The sequence below is a fragment of the Phocoena phocoena genome, chromosome 16, assembly GCF_963924675.1.
Source record: "Phocoena phocoena chromosome 16, mPhoPho1.1, whole genome shotgun sequence".
In the NCBI taxonomy this organism is placed as follows: Eukaryota; Metazoa; Chordata; class Mammalia; order Artiodactyla; family Phocoenidae; genus Phocoena; species Phocoena phocoena.
The window spans coordinates 36692637-36713977 of record NC_089234.1 but is presented as its reverse complement, the minus strand read 5'-3'; the positions used below and the strand labels follow the sequence as shown (position 1 = coordinate 36713977).

At 42.5% G+C, this 21341-nt stretch overlaps 1 pseudogene; it reads right to left on the bottom strand.

Annotated features, from left to right (window-relative positions):
* Positions 1 to 3476: 3476 nt before the first annotated feature.
* On the bottom strand, positions 3477 to 7766 carry LOC136136005 (SNW domain-containing protein 1 pseudogene; annotated as a pseudogene).
* Between the last annotated feature and the right edge of the window lie 13575 nt (positions 7767 to 21341).

Below are 21341 nucleotides of genomic sequence, written 5' to 3'. Positions count from 1 at the left end.
AGCTTATGTGAATATCTCTATACAGGTCTTTTATGGACATAGGTTTTCATTTGCTTGAGTAAATACCTAGGAATGAAATTCCTGTGTCATATTGTAAGTGTATATTTAACTTTAGAAGATCAACATGGCTGTATGATATTACCGTAACACATTAGCGCTCCAGTATGCAATGGAGTCTCATTGTAATTTTAATTTGTACTTTCCTTACTGCTAATGATGTTAACTGTTTTTTCATGTTTTATTAGCTATTCATATATCTTCCTTTGTGAAGCCTCTTTTCAAATATCATGCCCATTTTTAATTGGGTTGTTTATCTTATTATTGAGATACAAGAATTCTTCGTATATTCTTGATACAAGTCTTTTGTAGATATATGTATTGCAAATATTTTCTCCTATTCTGTGGTTTGCCCATTCATTTCCCAATGGTGCATCTTGAAGAGCAGAAACTATTAATTTTGGTGAACTGAAATTTATTAGTTTTCCTTTTTAGTCAACTGTATTTCTATATATTAGTAGTTGTTGGTAGAAACTCAGCCTCTGTTCACCGGTGCCGAACAGAAATGCGGAGACAGAGTTTTGGGTGAAGCAGAAAATAGCTTTTTATTGCTTTGCCAGGCAAAGGGGGCCACAGTGCGCTAATACCCTCAAAACTGGGTGTCCCGCCCTAGAGGAGGTAGCGAGGAGTCTTACAGTGTTCAAGGAGCAGGGCGTGATCAGCTCGTGGATAATTCTTGGATTGGTTGGTGTCAAGATGAAGTTTCAAGCATCATCAACCTTCTGGTTTCAACCAGTCTAGGGTCTATGTTCTTGTGGTGAGCAGTTTTCATCTGGTGGGGGTCTGCTTCCTATAAAAACACCTTAGCAATGTGTGTCAGGCCTTTATCTGTAGCTTTCAGGGAACTGGGAGTTCGGTGATTCTGCTATGTTGCAGATTTATAGTCTAAATTGTTACCAGTTCCCCAGCCCAACAGCTATTCTTTGTTTCTACATCTTCACATTTCCCAATCATTAACTCTTGAGTCAGACTTTTACTTCAAAAGACAAGGACACAGGGGCTTGTACACAATTTCATAGTGAACAAATAGAAAGTGGAATTTAAAAATACCACTTTATATTAGGCATTTCATCAAAAGCCATGAGATGCCTAGGAATACTTTTAACATGATATGTGCATTATTTGGACATTCAAAACTACAAAACAGTGCTGAGAGAAATTTATAAAGGCTTGAGAGAGAGGGAGAGAGAGCGAGCAAGGATGTTCATTCCATGGAACACTGAGAAGATGTCGTATCTACCCAAGTTGATTGTTTCAATGAAATGCCAAAGTCCAGCAGCCTTTTTTTAAAAATAGAAACTGACAAGCTGATTCTAAAACTCATATGGAAATGCAAAGAACCCAGAAAATCCAAAATCATTTTCAAAAGATAGAACAAAAGTTGAAGGCTTATACTAACTGATTTCAAAGACTTGTTCTAAAACCAAAGTAATCAAGAGTGATATCGGTATATTAGATTAGTGGAACAGAATAGAGTTTAGAAATAGACCCATACATTTATGCGTATGGGAAGAAAACGACTCTCTAGTGGCATCTCACACCATACACAAAACCTAACTCGAAATAGCATATCTAAACATAAACGCAAAAACTGTAAAAAAAAAAAAAAACTTCTGGAAGAAAACATAGGAGAAAATCTTCATAATTGGCGGACAGGCAAAGCTTTTTTAGACAGGACATAAAAAGCAAAATGAACTCCCCACTCTTGCTTTCATAGAGGCTTTGATGAGGTTTAGATTTATTATAGCAACGAAGAAGCTGTTATTTTTTTCACATCTGTGTCATCATATGAGCAAATCTCGATCCTACCACAACTTACTAGAGAAGATTTCCAAATGGACTCTACTATTGCCTCTACAGTGGGAAAGTACTCTTTAATGATACACCGTTTGTACCCCTTAGGGTGGCCCATTTGAAGCTTTTTATTGAGATACTCACTCCTGTATCTGTAGAGACAAGAGGGAAACTAAGAGATACTATTTCTGATAATGGAAACTCAGCGTCCTCAGCCACGACCTGTTGGCTGAGGACCATCTGGTCCCATATTCAGCCCATATATATGTCCGTATCTGTAGCCAAATATCAGCCTCATTCCCAGCCCATCGTCCCACTCCCACCTATCCCATGATACTATATGTTCCTTGCAACCCACTGAAAAAATCAAGCTTTAGTATCTTCTTACATGCTGTTTTCTTTACCTTCAAATTCCTTCCTTCGCCACTTTCCCACTTGACTTATCATTTCTGCTTCAACTGCTTCCACCCCATCTCCATCCTCAAAGTAGTTATCTTCCTTTTACAGACTCTTGGAGCTCTCTGTACATACCCCTCCTGGCCCTTATCAGATGCACCGTTGTTATCTATTTAATGTCTCTCTCTACCACTGGCCTGCTTAACTCCACAGAACAGAAATCACCTTAAGTCATCCTTGTCTCTTCCCCCAATTCTCTCCACCATCTCCAAACCCCAACACACACACACACACACACACACACACACACAATGTCTGATGCAGAGTAAGAGCTCTATCAGTGTCTAATAAATGAATGAAATAAGCTCTGCCTTCACCAGAGAGAACCCCAGCAAGTCATAAAAAATAAAAGCATAAATAACAGTCACTAGTTTTAACGTGGTAATTCAATTGAAAGAAACGGAAAAAGCACTTCATCTCCATCAGAAAGGTCTAATCTTCAGACATCAGGCAAGAAAATCAACCATTCCAGCTAGAACATGAAGAATATTCAGCACAACCGGCTTCCCTCTAAAGGACGCTCACCCAGGAGCAAGGCAGTCTTGTCACAGAGGAACCAGCCAGTACTTAGAGCTCAAGTCTCTGACTCCTGGGCCAGTGAAGCCACACAGCAATAATAGTAACGACAGTTACTATTTGGGGGCACTTAATCCACCAGGCTCTGGATTCACTATTATACATATGTTATCTCATTTTATCTTTTTTTGTTTGTCTAAATGTTTTTATTGGAAACAAATAGTTGCACCAAGCAAGAGCTTACTTTCCCCACTCCAAATTAAAACAGAGCACAATAGGGACAAACATCTGGCAGGACGGTTCCAATATGTGGACATCCTTCTTTCTACTCACTGTGGTTGGGGTAACTTTATTCGTAAGCAGCCACTCTTAGACACAATATTAACCCCAAAGTGCTAATGTCACTCAAAAGGAAGTGGCCTTAATTTCATGTGTGGGGCAGTATGTTCTATAAATGCCAAAAGGTGGGAGAAGCACAAACACAACCGACTCTTTAAAAAAACTAAATAATTCAAAGTAGAATTTTTCCATCCCCCTTTTCTCCTGTAATAAAAAGTAGCGCTGGGCTCTGACACCCAGATTTGGTTTTTATCCTGGTCATTTGCAAAGTGTTCCCCCATATGACTTGCATCATTAGGGTTATGAATAATAGTTCATTCACTCTGAAGAAAGTATCTACTCCTTTCTCCTCTTCTTGCCTCCATGCTCATGTTCCTTGGGGCGGCTGCTATCTGAGGGTCTTTCAGAGCCACCGTGCTATTTGGCTTCTTCCAAAAATTTGTCCAAACCAAAAGGATCCTCCTCAAACTGGACTGGTCCTTCTCGGCCTCTGTCTACGGTCGGAACCAGAAAACTCCTTATTGGGAACAAATCTGTTAGTCTTTATTCTGGCTTCTAGGTCACCACTAACCATGTCCTTGTCCAGATTTTTACTGGGCCTGTAAATATTCTGGGCCATATCTTTACCACCTCTCCAGGTTTGATCATAAACATTGTAAATTTCATCTTCCCCACCTGCAAAACCACTGTCCATACCCTTGGATTGGTTGAAGAGCCTTTGGTCATACTGAACTTCATTGGAAGTCCGAGGATTGGGCACACCCAGAGCAATGACTTCACTGATACCTCGATTTTCATCTGCAGTTTCGACCTCTTATCTGGAGCTGCCCTGGAAAGATTCCGGTCATGCTGTCTCTTTTCGCCTGTCACACCGGATTTCATCCCTCTCACGTGCCTCCCCATTCTCTTTTTCCACATGGGTTTTGATCCCAGCTCTTCTCTCCCCCTGGCTTTCTGGGCCATTTCTCTACGTTTCTCTTCATGTTTCTCCTTTTCTTTTTGAGCCATCTTTCTCTCTACTTGAGCTCGCATTTCTACAGCTTCACGAGCCTTCCGATCAGCCATGTAGAGGGCTTCGGCCAGTTTGGCAAAATTTTCATTGATGTGAACTGTCTGCAGTCCTCTTCCATCAGCCGCCAGACGTTTATCTAATGGAACTGTATAACCCTTTGCATTTTTCCAGTTTGAAGTACAGGGAGGAATCTTCCACTCTTGTTGCTCCTTCACGGTCATCTTTTGGCTAGGAGAATGCATGACAGGTGCAGGAGGAGAAGGTGGTCCCCGGGGAATCTTCTTATTAATCTTGAACGTTGGAGGCTCCATCGGACCTTTCTGCATTTCCACCATTTGAATAACTCTCTGTTTAGCTCCAGAGTTGAACGCCGCTACTTGTTCAGATGGGGTGTATCGGATATACTGAGGAGCGGCCAGTTTATCAGCTGCTGCTCGGACTGGCATGGCTGCAGCAACCTTCTGTGCTAAAGGATTTTTCTAAGGTTACCCTTGTCTTTTTTCTCTTTAATGGCTTCTTCATCAGGTCTTTGCAGGTCTGGGTCATCTGCATTCATGACTTCTTTAGGAACCATGTCAGTGTACTTGCTATAAATGACCTTGTCTTTTGGCTGTCCCTGTCGAGCAGTTGCATCATACTTAATTTTTCCTTCAGCATGTACCTGAGTGGCCAGTGCATTTGACATTATTTTTCTCTTGTCCCATATTCAGGGGATACTGGGCCACACGGATCGCTGGAAAAGCACCTCCATCTCTAAAATCCTCTTATAACTGAGGTATCCAGCCTTTCCGGTACCCACATGGGGAAGGTTCTCTTTGAGAGGAGACCAGTGAGGTCTGTCGTGATCTCTGGGATCTTGCCTTTTCTTCAGCCTCAAGCTGGTCCTGGGATAGCTGAGTAGGCGCAGGTAAAAAGCTGGTGAGCACCACCTTCTTCCGCCTCCTCTTCTCATTTTATCTTTATCCCAGCCCTGTGGAGGAGGTATTATAATTTCCGTTTTACAGATAAAGGATGCTCTAACTATCCAAGATTTAGCCTCGGCCTGAGTTCAAAGCTTGTGGTCGTAATCTCTGCATCCCGTTGCTCTCCACTGGCCTCCAAGCTCCCTCCTGGTGGAAGCCATGATTATGTTCGATCTTGTGTCTCCAGCACCGAGAACAGTGCCTGGCATATATCTGCTAAATGCTATAGTGAAATACAAACCTCTTGGGAAAGAGAAGGATATCTTGCCTCCCAGCCCCTGGATATTTTATTACACCCTCTTACCAATGATTAAATGTCTGGTTCTACCCACCCGGGACTCAAGGGCCCACTGAACACCCTGGCCTAGGGGATGTGCATTGAAGGGCCATCTTCCAGGTCTGCCATGAAGGAATTCCAACACTTTTCTGCATGGCCTTTATAACAGTGGAGAATAGTATTCCAGCTGAGCCTTACAGACTTCTATCCAGGGGCAAACTCAAGCCCCCGAAACAACTGAAAGTCGGGGAGAAGTTAAAGAAACCCCTTCTCTCTCTGCTTGGGCTTAGATTGTCTCTGGCTCAGGGACCCAACTTTTTTTCCACTTGAAGTCTCTGGGTCTTAGGGACGTCTTCTAATGCATATGGATTTATTTATTTTTGTTGCCCAATGATATTACACATACGTTGTGAAAAAAATATATTGTTCTTGGGACTTCCCTGGTGGCGCAGTGGTTAAGAATTCACCTGCCAGTGCAGAGGCACGGGTTCGATCCCTGGTCCGGGAAGATCCCACATGCTGCGGAGCAACTAAGCCCGTGTGCCACAACTACTGGGCCTGCACGCCTAAAGCCGGTGCTCCACAACAAGAGAAGCCACCGCAATGAGAAGCCTGTGCGCCGCTCTCTGCAACTAGCGAAAGCCCACGTGCAGCAACAAAGACCCAACACAGCCAAAATTTAAAAAAAAAAAAAATTTTTAATATATTGTTCTTAAGTGCAGAAATACTTTGCTTTTTTTTTTTTTTTTTGCTTTTCTTTTCCTTTCTGCTTCTCTCTGCTTAGTCCTCAGACAGATTCTGGTAACGGGGGAGTAAATAATTACCGACTTCAACCAGAAATTTTTGGATGTCTGTCAGGACCTTTTGGCACTAAACTGAAACACTAACCTTTGCTAATAAAGCTGCCGACGTTTCTACATTGTCTATGAGACTTTGAGGATAGGAATACTTTACATAAGACGTAGAATAAGCAGCAGGGTGATTTATATGGAATTTGGTCTACAGAAAAGGAGAAAAAGGTACAATTTTTGATTCACAAGAGGCAGAGAGTAGAAAGCAAGTTTCTTTCTCACCCTGTCAGTTCCTAATCCAGAGTCACTGATTCTAGGCAACAACAGAAAAATGCTTACTCCTGAGTCCAATAGTTTGTTGACAGTGCAATTCAAAACAAGGAGCTTGCCCCCAGTAACCATTTTCTGCAAAAATACAGTTCTTTTCTCTCCTATCTGGAAATACAAGTAAAAGCAGTGATAGGCCTGAGCTGTAGCTAGCCCTCTTTGATAAAAAATACAACATGTCATTGAATATTCCAGCACTTAGCACAATGTCTGGTGTAAAACTGGTGCTCAATATTTGTGGGGTTCAAGGAAGAAATTTTTGTGTCTAACTCAGCGACCTTGCAGAACTCTTTAATTCTAATTTTACACTCAACAGCATATGGAATCATTAAATCAGATGACGTTATATCAGAGGCTTCTTGGCTACAGAGGAGAAATTTGGAGCTTGAGATGCATTTCACAGAATCGTTTTGTTAGTTGACAGAGAACCTTTTATGCTGCCTGGCTCTACAACATTTTCCTTACTCTGTCATCACTGCTCCCGCCATGTTGTTGACATGGAAGGGGAACCGAGTGAAATATTTCAGTTGGCTGGAAGTTAACCCCTCAAGTCACGGGGTGTTGTGGAGAACTTGTGTTTCAAAGAGAGTGCAGGCAGGGAATTCCCTGGCAGTCCAAAGGTTAGGACTCTGTGCTTCCACTGCTGGGGGCCTGGGCTCAATCTGGGAACTAAGAGCCCACAAGCCGCGTGGAGCAGCGAAAGATAATAAATAAATAAATATATATATGAATAAATAAATATATATATATAAAAGAGAGTGCAAGCAGAAGAACTCTTTGCACTCAGAGTGTGAGCTCCCTGTGAGCAGGGACCCTTAATGCTTCAGTGCCTAGGATGGTGCCTGGAAAAAAATGGCACTCAGTAAATATTTAGTAAACGAACACCCCCAAATCTTGAGTTATGGATGTTTTCTCAAGTCACGTGGGGAGGGGGCCCAGGGAGCTTGAGGAATGGGGGCAAGAAATTATCCATTCTTTCTTTGTTCTTTTTAGCCACTGTCAAACCAGATTAACTAGCCTTCCCATTATCTGGGTAACAGAGGCCTAAGTGAATATATCTCAATGAGATACCCTGAGAACACGGGGGCAGGGCCAGGTCCTGACACCAGACAGGGCCAAACCTGGAAACAGAACTTCACTGCCAGACTGGCTGTCTCTTCTTGCTTTGACCGAGTGGCTAAAAACGAACGTGGGCTGCTGAGAGGCTCACCTACAGGGCCTGGCCCTCGGCCCATGTCTGCCCCATACTGCACAGGCCATCAAATTCCACAGGCCCTTAGATATGTTTATTTTTGCACTCTGTAGACTCTGCTCGCTGCTGGAGCCACGGCAGGTCACACAAAGGACAAGGTGTTGCCAAGCTGAGAATGTGGGGTGCTCCTCAGTGCAAGACCCAGGACCAGGGCTTCCCTGGGGGCGCAGTGGTTGAGGGTCCGCCTGCCGATGCAGGGGGCGCGGGTTCGTGCCCTGGTCCGGGAGGATCCCGCATGCCGCGGAGCGGCTGGGCCCATGAGCCATGGCCTCTGAGCCTGCGCGTCCGGAGCCTGTGCTCCGCAACGGGAGAGGCCACAACAGTGAGAGGCCCGCGTACAGCAAAAAAAAAAAAAAAAAAAAAAGACCCAGGACCTTAATTTCTCCCCAGAAATGAAAGTTAGGAGCGCTTTTTACAAAAGTTCCTTTAACAGGTAGGTGGTTGTCTTTGTCTCTGTCTTTATTGAAATAGTTAGGAATGAACCAGTTCATCCCACTTCCTTCTAGATTTGGACCCACAGAAAAGTCTGATGAACAAAGGCCTTGGAAGTAGTTTCCAGCCCTTTTGCATGTGAGGTCCCTCTATACATCGTAAAGTATTTCCTTAGCCAAGCAAGGCAATAGTCATGTTTTTAGAATAAGTTATCTGTTGATCAATAAAATATGTAAAGGCAACAGTTAAAATGAATTTCATGGCATTTTCAAATACAGTTTGTTTTATTTGATGAATCACTCAGACATTTACAACCAGCTGAAAAATTGTGGTAACTGTGTAAGATATTTTTCTGTCCACTGACAGGATGCCGTCACGTACGTGTGGATTTGCCCACTTTGTACTAATTCTGTCGTCTCCTCCCAGGTCTGACACCCCCAGATTAGAAGCCCCTCTCTGTTTATTAAGGGTAAGCCTAGTGCCTTGAAGAACATCAATTCCTTCTGGTTTATGAGGCATATTATTTGTTCAAGGTCCCAGAAGGAACTGGGAAACTGGGTAGACTTCAACAAAGATATTATTTACAAAGGTGTGAACAAGCGTTCATAAAATCTAACAAAGGTCAGTAGAGTCCTCTGGGGCCAGTAACACTAGCACTTCTAGACCTGACAGGCAAAGGGAGAGAGCAGTTACTGGAAGCTTCTGCAGAGTCACTGGGTAAAGGAAAGCAGCCAGTCCATAAGGATCTGACAGTAAAAGAACCAAGGAAAAAAATACACCAGCCTCACACTCTTCCTGCCTTCCAAGTCCCATCAGTGGCTGAACCAAACAGGAACCAAGTTGATGTAGCCTATAAGTGTCAGCCTTCCAGGGCAGAGAAGTGGGTGGAAATGGGATGAACAGTGAACTTGGAGGTGCAAATGGAAACTGTCCTGCACACCAGGGTAACCTGTAAGCCTGCCCTGTAGTGCACTAGGGCTATGGTTAAAAACGAGATCAAGGGGCTTCCCTGGTGGCGCAGTGGTTGAGAGTTCACCTGCTGATGCAGGGGACATGGGTTCGTGCCCCAGTCCGGGAAGATCCCACATGCCACGGAGCGGCTGGGCCCGTGAGCCATGGCCACTGAGCCTGCGCGTCCGGAGCCTGTGCTCCGCAACGGGAGAGGCCACAACAGTGAGAGGCCCTCGTACCGCAAAGAAAAACGAGATCAACTCCTGAGCCAATCAGTGCTGGGCCTTGCCTTTAAATTAGATCAAGCCACTCAAGGTTACTGACTCAAATCTTCTGGTGTATTTCAAACACAAAACTCAATTTGTGGAACCAACCTCCCCTTTTGCTGCTCATACTAAAACGCTCCCTTAGTTTCAGCCAGCGATCACCTTTACAAGGACAACTCCAAAATCTGCATCTCTGCTGCCGATCTTCCTCCGGAGTTGAAAACTCCGATTTCCAACAGCCTATAAGTTACCTCAAAGTCAAATGCCTACAAAGCACTGGCTGGTCTATCCCGGAAACACATTTTATTTTCATGCTTTCACCATTTTCCAACTAGGTATGCTAGAACACTCTGAGTCTTTTGACTCTCCTCCCCAACCCTCAGAATAAGTGAGTCCAACTCGTACCACTTCCTCTGGTATCCCTCTCACACCTGCCCTCCCTTTTTAGTTTCCCATGACCTTGTACCTGAACGAGGTCAGAGCCTGTCCCAGCTGGCCTTGCTAATCCTGACTCCACCACTTAGTGGCTCTGTTTAGATTTTCCTGTGCTTACTAATTATGACTCTTATATAGTGTCTCAGGGACTCAGTTTCCTCATCTGTAGGGTAGAGCCATGCACAGTACCTACAACTACGAACAAAGGCCTCCTTTCCATTGAGTCCACGGGGCAGAAACTCCAGTGGAGCTATGAGCACCCCTGGTGTTTACCTACTCACCTATTTTTCTCTGCAGGAGGAGAAGTTGGTTGTCTGATTCATAGGTTTGGGAGAAACAGATGCACATGCTCAGCTTTTTGTTTTTCTTTTTTTTTTTCCGCTTGGGATCTGCCTGTGAGTAGAGAGCGCTCATCCTTCTCAGCCCTTCCACCCTGTACATGAAACAGGGGTACGTGCCCTTCAAAGGAGGCCTGTGGTTGTTTGAGGGCTTCCAAGGAGGGTGACTGGGTAACTCCATCTTTTATGTACCCAGAGTGCTGCAGTCCTTCCTGGCTGGTAGGCCTAAGCCTCATTCCCCTCTTATCAGCATTGTCAGCACATAAGGCAGCATTTTAGTCTTTGATTCCTGTTTCTACCTCTAAATTGGTTTTGAACTTGTGAGAAGACAGGTGGTTTTTATTGATCCAATTTTTTTTTTTTTTGCGGTACGCGGGCCTCCCACTGTTGCGGCCTCTCCCGTTGCGGAGCACAGGCTCCGGACGCGCAGGCTCAGTGGCCATGGCTCACGGGCCCAGCTGCTCCACGGCATGTGGGATCTTCCCGGATCAGGGCACGAACCCGTGTTCCCTGCATCGGCAGGCGGACTCTCAACCACTGCGCCACCAGGGAAGCCCTTTATTGATCCTTTTGATCCCAATTCCTACCTCATGGAGTTGTTAAGAAAATGAAATGAAGTAATCCATATTATATCACAAAGCATAGGATCTGCCCGTAGGACGCATTCAAATAAATGTTAGCTCTTCTTACTGTCGTGGCTATTGTTGTTATAGATTGCTTCCATGAGTCTTAGGAAAGGGATAGGAATTTTAAATTTCAATATCCTATGATTATCATAATACTTTATATCAAGATAGTATGGAGAATAACAGCTATAAAGCGATTATATAACTTTAATTTGTAAAATAAAAGTTATAAAGCAGAACCTTCTAAACAGCAGAAGAAAATCTATCACCATTTCCTCTCCAAAGACTTCACATGGAGGCATTCACATGTGTTCTGAGGCTGGGTGTGAAAGCTGTTCTGAAAGCACATTTCTCTGAGGAGGCTTCCAAGAGGCCCTTAGGCCACGATGCAGCTGTAGACAGTAACATAACACGGCTCCGAAAAAAACAAGTTTTAAGAAGAAAAAAGAAACCCACATTCCTCTGACAGGATAATCCTCTCTGAAAGAGTTCCAGAGGTTTCCCCTGCTCTCAGTTATACTCCTGCTCTTTGAGGCCTTTAAGATTGCTACAAATATGAATGCTGCATTACATTTTGAAGTACATAAACCAGTGCACTTGGCCTGGGGTCAGACATGCCTGCCTTTGCAACGCAGTGCTGACAACTAATAGCTGTATGAACCTGACACGCGACTTAGCTTCCTGAGTCTGTCTCCTGCTCTGTGTATTGAAGTTAATAGTTCCTCTTTATTAGGGCTTTAATGAGGATTAAAGGGCAAATATGTGTAAAAGCTCCTGACACCTATTAAAATATTCACATAATAACATACATTAACTCCCTTCCCTGTTATACCAGCTGATACATTTTTCATCTTCTTTTGTATCTTTCAATAATTTTCCAAATTAAAAAGTGAAGCAAGGGCTTCCCTGGTGGCGCAGTGGTTGAGAGTCCGCCTGCCGATGCAGGGGACATGGGTTTGTGCCCCGGTCCGGGAGGACCCCACATGCCGCGGAGCGGCTGGGCCTGTGAGCAGTGGCCACTGAGCCTGCGCGTCTGGAGCCTGTGCTCCGCAACGGGAGAGGCCACAACATTGAGAGGCCTGCGTACCGCAAAAAGAAAATGAAAAAAAAAAAACGTGAAGCAAAAAAAAAAAAAAAAGCAAAGCAATTATACAAGCTATATAGTAGCATACAGTAGGCACTCAAAAAATACTTATCTAAGTTAAATATATACCAGTTACTAGTTCAAACAGTGACATGGTTAGCAAATTATTAGTAAATAAGTATCTTTATCATATCTGAAAGCACCCATATTTCTTGTCTTAGAGTATCCAAAGGAAAAAGGAGAGAGACCCAGAGACTTTTTCTATGTCAATTTTCCCTTATGATGTTGGGACAAGACAAAAGAACTAAATAATTGAATGAGGGAGAGAGGCAGAGAGAAAATGATGGGGAAAACAATAAATCCAAGAAATACTATGCTCTTTGAACATTTAAACTAATTTTTACTTCTTTGCAGTATTTGGTTGGTTCTTTCTTTTGAATTGCACCCTGAAATTCTTTGCAGGCAAATATCTGTATATCGAATATCTGTGTCCATGTTCTCTTCCCTTTTTAGTGACTTTTCCTAAGTAGTACATGTCCCAACCATGGATCATTATAAAGCCTTTACGAATGATGGTTATGAGGACTGTAGCAGCACCCAAAAAATGCCTGTGTTGGGCTAACTCATAGTCAGAACACAAAATGTACAAGCTATGAGTACAACTACAGAAAATACATGTGCACAAGGACAAAATGAGAAGGGAATGGAGAGAGAAAGAAAATAGTTGTGTGAGGAAAGTAAGATTATAAATGGTCTCTTCCTGTATTTTCTGAACTTCTTGGAATAATCTCATACCCTTCTTATAAAAAGTAATAAAACCACTTTTACATAGTTGTATCTGAGTGTATTCTTACTGCTTTCTTTCCCATTCAACACCGATTCATATATGCTTTTTTGCATATTTGACAGAGCTGACATTTGACATTTTATATCTTTCCCATGGTTGAGTTTGCCCTCTTCTTTTAAACTTGTCAAAATTTTATCCTCTTGGAATACTTAGGAGGGCTTCACTTTGGGACCACTCTCTTATACTCGGATCAAAGGTCACCCCTCACTTCTTTTCTTCCTAACAGGCTGAAAACAAGAATCTATCTGTGGAAAGAGAAAATTTACAATCATTTTTTAAGGCTGTCTAAGGAAACAATCCAATTAGCAGAGTTTAGTTCTGGTTTTTTTTCCCAAAAAAGTGAATGTGTGTGTTGTGTATGTGTAAAATAAAGAAATTTATTCCCACATGGTCTTTCACTATAATTTTCAAAATTGTTTTTCTCTTAAAAAGTGATGAAATATTTGATGAGTAACTAACAGGGAATGAAAAAGTCCACTTTAGGGCAACTGTACTAGACAGAATGAGAATGTGATGTTCTTTCTCGTGGCATTTTAGGCTCACGCAAGGATATCATTCCCTTTCCTTTGATAAACTTCTTGAGAGAATGCTGACAATGACAAAACTGTCTTCGCTGGGGGCTAGTAGAAGAATGAGTTCCTTAATATTTTCAGGGTAAAAATAAATAAATGCTTGATTTATATTGAAATGATTTTAGGATCTTAGAATGAGAATAGAAAATAAACATTTTGATTTCTACAAAATAATTAATTGCCTATAAGATTGAAAAGTACAGTTTCATCTGTAATTAACCATTCAAGTCTTAAATCCATACTCCTCACTTAAAAGAGAATGTCAAATAATACAAATTTATTTGATTTCTTGTTTCCCAAGAATGCAATCAATTAAGAACACAGCAAAAACGGCTGATGAATGGCTGAAGTCTACATTCCAAAGGCCAGTGTATTTTTACTGTGTATTCTATGCTAACAAGGTTGTTTTTATGGGTTTCAAGCCCGCCAAAGATAAGCTATAATCACAGTGCAGTGCAAAAAGGTATCACAGACAAATCTGTAACCAAGTGTGAGGAGATCATTGTTAAGAGTCTAATGGCAATAGAATCGACCAAGAAAAAAAGAGAAAAAGAAAAGACCCAGAAAATTCAATGGCTTGGAGTCATTTTGTATACAAGGAAATACATCAACATGTCTTAATTCAGAGATTCCCAACTGCTGAACGGTGCTACAGGTGTGATATGGGTCTGTATTAGTCAGCTTGGGCTGCATAACAAAATACCACTGACTGGGTGGCTTAAACAACAGACATTTATTTCTCATAGTTCTGGTGGCTAGAAGCCCATGATCAAGGTTCTGACAAATTTGGTTTCTGGTGAGAGCTTTCTTCCTGGCTTGTAAATGGCTACCTTCTTGCTGTGTCCTCACACGGCCTTTCCTTGCCACGTGTGTGTATTGGGGGTGGGGGGGAGTTGGCCAGAAATAGAGAGAGGTGGGGGGAGCTCTTTGGTATCTCTTCTCATAAGGACACTAATCCTATCAGAAAGGGCCCCACATTTATGACTTCATTTAACCTTAATCACTTCCTTAGAAGCCCCATCTTCAAATGGGTAACAGCCACACTGGTGGTCAGGGCTTCCATATATGAATTTGAGCGGGGACACAAGCATTCAGCCCATAACAGGATCCCTCAGCTGGGCAGAACCTTGAGTTGGCCAGAGCCCAGGCGAGGAACAGTCTCATGGTTTACCCCAATTTGGCTGAGAAAGATCATGATTTTTGAGGTGTGGCTCCATGAGAGAGGTTGGGAAGTACTGCCTTTAATGGACCCTGAATGCATCGCTGCACTGTCGACCACTATGATAATAAATCTCAGTGACCCCTTAGAATGAAGAAAAATTACAATAATAATTAATACTTAAATAACATTCACTATGTGCCACACCTACTCTCAGTGTTTCTTTACACATATTAACTCATTTAACACAACAACCCTCTGATATATGAAGTATTATAACACCAGGCTCGAGAGAAAGTCCTTTGTCATCAGACTGCCTGAGTCCACATCTCAGCTTCCGCACTTTTAGCTCTGTAACCTTGGTCAGGTTACTAACTCTCTCTGAACCTGTTTCCTCTTCTATAAAATGGGGATGAATATACAAGTGTACAATTCCAAAAAGTTCTGAAATTTTTTCCAAAATTTTTCCATAGGTTGGCAACGTACTCATTTTGTAGCTAGACCCAAACACTCATAGTTTTAATATATCCTTCCAAGTGGGATATTCTTATGTTTTAGTGCAAAATCATTTGTGGTTAGTTGATCACAGGGTGCTCTCCCCAGTCCTGTTAAGGGGTTACATATATATATTCTATATACCACAACAAAACACTTTGTCCTAAGGATTTCTGAAAAGGTTTCAACTCACAGCTGTGAGAATTTAGTTAACTAACATACTTAGAACAGTGCCTGGCACATGTGGTAAGTGATATACTAATATTAATTATTATTGCTGTTGTTCTTATTATTACTGCCATTCTCTAGATGAAGAAACTGGGGCGGAGAGAGATCAAGCAGTCTGTCCAAGCCACAGCCAGCATGTGGCACAGCTGAAAGTGAACCCAGACAATCTGGCTCCAAAGACTGTGGTCTTAACCACTGCACTATACCCTCTCTACAAATTACATACGTTTCATTTCTGTTCAGTCATGTTCAATGTTCCATGTTTAAGAAATATCACTCAGCCATAAAAAAGAATGAAATAATGCCATTTGCAGCAACATGGATGGACCTAGAGATTTTCATACTAAGTGAAGTAAGTCAGACAGAGAAAGACAAATATATGATATCACATATGTGGAATCTAAAAAAGTGATATAAATAAACTTACTTATAAAACAGAAACAGACCCACAGACTTAGAAAACAAACCAAAGGGGGGTTACCAAAGGGGGAAGGTGGGAGGGAGGGATAAATTAGGAGTTTGGGATTAACAGATACACACTACTATATATAAAATAGATAATCAGCAAGGACCTACTTTATAGCACAGGGAAGTATATCCAATATTAAATGGGAAAAGAATCTGAAAAAAGATAGATATATGTATATGTATAACTGAATCACTGTGCTGTACGCCTGAAACTAACAGGACATTGTAAATCAACTATACTCCAATATGAAATAAAATTTTATAAAAGGCAATGTTTTAATAAAATATTTTTAGAAATTTTGTCCAGCTCAGCTTCAAGGGAATTCAGCTCCATCATTCAGAATGATCCAAGAGCAGACCTTGGGGGAGGGGGCCTGCAGCCATGTCAGTTCTGTAAGATCTGCACCTCCCTGGCCCAGCTCACTGAACAAGAGTCCACACCTGATCCCAAGGAGCCAACCACAGGCTGAACCAAACTCTGAGATTCTACGTTTTCGCAACTGGGAATGGGAAAATGAAGTGACTGAGTCAGGCTGGAGCTGGGAGGTGCTAGGAGGCAAGCTGGGGAGCCATTCTCTGCCACATACATACCCACAGGATCTGAGGACCAGCAGAGGAAGGTAGCAGTTCTGTGCAGACCAGTGGTTCTCAACCAGGGACAATTTGGTCCCCCAGGGGACATTCGGCAATGTCTAGACACATATTTTGCTGTCACAGCCAGAGTGCTTTTTTAAGCATCTGGTGGACAAAGGTCCACCCTACAGTGCACAGGACAGCTCTGCAAAAAAAAAAAGAGTATTATCTGGCCCAAAGAGTCAATCATGACAAGGCTGAAAAACGCTGGTATAGACTCAGAGCAAGCAACCATGTGGCACACAGAGAGGGTGAGATAGAGGAGTTAATTGCTTTAGCTCCAGTGGCTCCCCAGGCCCTGACTGCAGCTGCTCAGAAAACCTAACGGCTCTTCCTGCCCCAAGTTTCCCTGAACTACCTTATGGCCCGTGTTCTTCCTGTCCATGTAACATTCCATAAAAGTTCCCCTCTACCTTGCAACAGTTTAATGAGTTGATGTTACCTGCAACCAAAGATACCAGAGACAGGTTTGGGGGAGAGCAACTCAGGATGGTGGGAACAGTGTTTCAGGCAGAAGGAACAGTATATGTAAAGGCGCAGAGATTGAGAAGGCAGGTGCAGAAACACAGAGGGAAAAATGAAGAACAATGCAGGTGAGAGGAAAAACATGAGTCAGGGCACAGAAGCAGCCATAACCATGGTGTGTTTCCATGCAGAAAGGAGAGTGGTCTGACTAGATCAGCAGGTGTGTGCTGGGGAAATGAAAGAAATTAATCTCAGCGGAAACAGCTTTGAAAGAGGCATCAGACCATACAACTGTAATACAGGCCTGCATATCAGTGACTGTTCTAGGCCTAATTCATCCTTTGAATGGATAAAAGAAGAAAAGCACGTTTGGGAATGTATACTCCCTTAGCAAGCCATCTCTACTTGGTGAAAACATTGCCCTCTCAGTAAAAAGAAAAAAAAAAAGCAACAAACAGCATTTTCCCCATATGTGCAATAAACTAAAGCAGAGACAGAAATCTCTAGCATTCATGGCAATCAGCCAAAAGAGTTTTTAATCAGTAAGCTCCTTGCTTCCCCATTCTGTACTCCAGGGAAGATGCAGGGTGGGTGGGCAGCGATCTCACTGCCTGGAACTGAGAAGGGTCTGAGGTTGTATGTAAAAGCCTCATATGGTTTATTTATTTAAAAAAAATTTTTTTTTTTTAAGTCCACAAAGACTGAGAAATGGCCTTCCCCTTCACCTCAGTCAAGGAAGGAGATTTAGGATTCATAAAAGCATCACTAAGTCTTTCTGGGGAAGAAAAAACAAACAAGAGAGTCAAACACACATGTCGATTATGCAATGGTGACATGTAATAGAAATAAGTCTAGCAACAAAAAGAGAAAAGGAAATGAATGTTATTAAAACTGAGGCCTCCTCAATGCCTTGTTTCTCTTTTTTCTTCCTTGCTTTTTAACATGGATAATGTGATTCCCTGAGGAAAAGCTGCTTTTGTAGTCAGCAGGTCAAAGGTCTTAGATCCGAAAACAGTGTATACACAATGTTCCAGAAGAGGTGTGTGTGGCTTCCTGTTACTGAATCGACCCCTGCAGGTCAAAAGACACTCAAAGATGAAATTTGGATCTATGGGATGAAACGTATACCCTTTCACTGCCAACGGGAAGTGCTTCAGACACTGGTGAATGGCCACCAGGAACCTTTTCACAGCTGGCTGGGAAGGAGGCCTGGGCACTGTGGGATCTGTACAAAGGGTCAGATTCCTCTGAGTGAGCACAGCCATCCTGGGGAAAGGCAACAAGGCTCCTCTAACGGGAAATAACATCTGAATGACCAATTGGGTGTTCAAAGGAAATGCCCAGGATGGTGTGGCAAAAAGACTACTCAACATTTTAATTCCATAGGTGAATGTCATCATCACAACAGCAGCCTCTTTTTCAGCATTCACCTGTGGGCCAGGGCTTGTGCTCAGGGAGTTACATACATTAATGATAGTCATTCAGAAAGGGATCTGGGTACCTGCCCTTCAGCATCGGCGCAGCTCGGCATCATGGTACCACAATTTTGCACAGCAGAATTGCACTTTCCTTTCTGAATTAATGCTATGTCTATAAAAGTGCTTACAAGGGCCTGGGAACCAAACCTTCACCCCCAAATTGGCAGGCTATGAGACGGGTTCAGTAAGGCTTTGAAAATAAGCTGGCTTTCATTAGTTGGGTCATTGCAATGCCTGTGCCTGGGATAAGCAGCAGTAGCAACAAACCAACAACAGGGACAGTTCCCCACCAAAGGATGCTTTAGACATCTAAAGATGCTTTTTCCCTCAGCAGTTTGGGGGATTTTCAAAGGACCACCTCCCTCTGTAAAAGAAGTTGGGAGGAATGATGACCAGGACGCAGAAAGCTCATGGTGAACTAAGATACAAACTATACCCAGAGATATCAACAGCTGGTTGCGCTTATTCTGCACAATCTTAGGATAAGTAGAAGTTCTGATGCGACAAGAGTCAAAACGGGAACTGACGTGTCAGGAAAGTGACTAGGGAGTGGCTTACATCCCTGTTAGCACAAGCTATTGTATGGCCTCTTGAAAGGTGTCTTTTGAGAAGAAAGAAAGGGTGATTGAACTTTTTACTTTTAAATAATAATCTCTAGAAAATGTGGGTATATTTTAATGGCATTATATAGCGAAAAAGCCTTTGAAATTACCCCTGGTATTGTTTTCAAAGCCAGGTTATTTAAATAAGGAATCCATGCTCACCATTTTGCAGACGTAGTATTTAGACCCCAACAGTACTGCTTAAATTGATAATCAATAATGCACACCAGACTTGGTTCCCAGTGACCTTTGATGTTTCCAAAAATTATATTCACCTTCCTGGAGATCAGCCATTATTGAGGATATTCAAAAGAATAAGCTAAAAGTTTAAAGTAGTTTTGAAAAATGAGGCTCTAAAATATCATGAACAATGATAGCTTGACCTTAAAAATTCCTAAGGATACTTTTAAAAGGGTAATATCATTTGGATATATATTTCACACTATACTTTTGAAACAATATTCTACTACATGTATTTATACCTGTGAATATATAATAAGGTCTGCTATTTCAGATATGATGAAAAAAAGGTGTAAAAGTTCTTGTTGACTCATCCCTAAAGATATCAGTCCCATGTCCTTCTATGATCATAAAAGTCAATATAATTGCTGGTCATCATCAAAGAGAAAGTGGAATAAACTGAAAAATATAATTCCCCTTGTACCAAACATCAGTATCCATAATGCTACATATAATTCTGTTCACTTACAAATAAAAAATACATATATAACAATCTCAGAAGAGTCAGAAATAGATGACTAATGTGTCTCAAGATATGAAGTGTCTTCATATGAAAAGGAATTAAAAAGTAGGGTGTTTCTTCAATAGGCAGAGAAGTAGATCAAAGGGTGATGGGCCTGAAGATTACAAAATCCTGATGAGTACATCTGGTGAACCTAGATCAGCAACAAATCTCAGAACTTGCTGGCAACACCTGAAGCCTGGAAGAGATCGGGTTGACTTACACGTAAAACAGTATTCTCTGATTCTCAAATATTCCAACAATCCTCTACCACCTGCATGTCCAACGATTCAGTTCATTTCTGACACTATCATCCTGGATTTGGCATCAAATCCCACAAGTTACAGGGCTCAGCCCACAAGACTGCCCCCGCCAGTCTCAGGTCCTAGGGCACCTGTACCTCTGGCCGACCAACTAGAAACTGGGCTTTCCACCAGCCCCTCCTCAGGCTATAAAATTTGCTAGAAGGGCTCACAGAACTCCAGAAATCAAAAACATTTTCGTTACATGTACTGGTTTATTATAAAAGATACAAAGGAACAGCCAGGTAGAAAGGTACGTGGGGCGAGGTCCGGAAGGGTCCTGAGTTGGGAGCTTCTGCTGGTGGAGTTAGTGTGTGCCACCCTCCCAGCAAGTGGATGTCAAGTTTACCAACCTAGAAGATTTCTGAAGCTCTTGTTCAAGACCGTTTTTTTTTTAAATGTTTGTCTTTTATGTTTTTATTTTTATTAATATTTATTTATCTGGTTGCACCGGGTCTTAGTTGTGGCAGCCCCTTTATAGAGCTAAATCTCCAGCCCCACTTCTTTCCTCTCCCAGGAGATCAGGGAGTAGGGCTGAAAGCTCCACCCCTCTAATCACTTAGTCCTTCTGGAGACCAGCCCCGCCCTGAGGCTATCAAGCCCCGCCCCCCCATTACTTCATTAACATAAACTCAGGTGTGCTCCAAAGGTGCTGCTTATGAATAACAAAAGACAGTCCAGTCACTGAGGAAATCCCAAGGGTTTTCAGGGTGCCTTGCCAGTAGCCATAGACAAAGATCAAATATATTTTTTTTTTACTGTAACTCAGGGAAGTTCAGTTCAACTTTCAACTGAAATAATGAGATAAAATGAATACAAAATTCTATTGTGATGGGTCAGATGACCATCTTCAGAATTTACACCAAAAAATCTCATTTCACAGCTCTTGGGCTCCTCGCCTAGCTTTGAAAATAGAAAAGGGCTGGGAGAACGGAGTTAAAAAGAGGATTATTTTAAGACAATTTCTTTAGAGATGGGGGATGCCCCCACCCCACCTCAAGCTTAGAAAAAGGAGGAAATCAGGGCCTAGCTGGGACTCTGTTTGAAAACTCAGTGGAGGGGACTCCAGGCCCAGGGGCTCAGAAGAAAGGCTGGCAAATGGCATTGATCCTGGCACAAAGGAGAATTTCACCCTCCTGGGAATAGTAACTGCATGCCCCCTTCCCCATGGAGTCTCCAGGGATGCAGGAAAGTTTCCCACAGGCCAGCTGCAGACTTTGCCATGGAAAGAGCTGCCTGGAGCCATTATAGTCCCACCCAAGAGGGCCTCCGGGCAGGGGAAATGGTTCTCTAAGGAACAGCAAGGGTCCATAACCACCAGAGGACCAAGAGCTGAGGGGGTTGGAACCAGCCAGAGGAGAAGTACTACATGCCTCACAGGGGCTGGGCCTAGAAAGTATGAATAAAAAAATAAAGTAATAGAATAGAATAGAAT